This window comes from Frankliniella occidentalis, unplaced genomic scaffold, assembly GCF_000697945.3.
Source record: "Frankliniella occidentalis isolate FOCC.00 unplaced genomic scaffold, Focc_3.1 Scaffold283, whole genome shotgun sequence".
Taxonomy (NCBI): domain Eukaryota; kingdom Metazoa; phylum Arthropoda; class Insecta; order Thysanoptera; family Thripidae; genus Frankliniella; species Frankliniella occidentalis.
This window is the reverse complement of record NW_026267409.1, coordinates 140,245-141,025: the sequence shown is the minus strand read 5'-3', so window position 1 is coordinate 141,025 and position 781 is coordinate 140,245.

The following is a 781-nucleotide window of genomic DNA, read 5'->3' as shown; positions in this document are numbered from 1 at the left end:
CAACGGTAGAAAATGTCGGTGTTGCCAACCTACGATACGTTGTTTAGGGTTCGACTTGCCTCAAACTAACTTGGGATTGGTATACTTCCACCTGTTTGCACGTATATTTCTTTCCTCTAGACTACTGCTGTGCATATTCTAACTAAAACTTTACCTTTATATGCATATATATAAGAAAATTGTGACATACTGTGTTCGTTGGTTTGTTTGCCCTGTCTGTGAAACGTGGTAGAGTGGGAGGGGTGGAGGGGTTATGGTTGTGTTTCTGTTGCTTCTGCTGCGATCAGCTGGTTGACAAAAGTAATTTTTTTTGTGATTGTGTGTGAACGTAGACACCGCAGTCGCAAATAACAAAATTCTATACGTCATCGAATTCATTTCAGGATTTTCAGAATTTGTGGCATCCTCTGTCAAAATTATTTTGAGCTATTCAACACATTTTGATATTTGTTGATAAACAGTCTTCTCCTAATTTTTCTGATTATAACCTTTCGTAAGGCCAAAATGGAGCACCTTGTTGATGCTCATTATGTAGGACTACCCTCACAAGGCAATGTCTACTCGCTTACACCAATTCTACTTCCTAGTGGTGCCCATAAAATAATGTTAGCTACATTGAGACGTCGTGTTCTATCATTCCGTTATAATTTTACTAATGACTCATCACGTTTAAAACCTCTTGTAAGAGAAGTCCACTTTACATGCATTCCAAGTAAGACATCAGATAATTTTAATAGCTATTTTCTAGTCATACCATAAATATTTAAATTAAATAAGATAA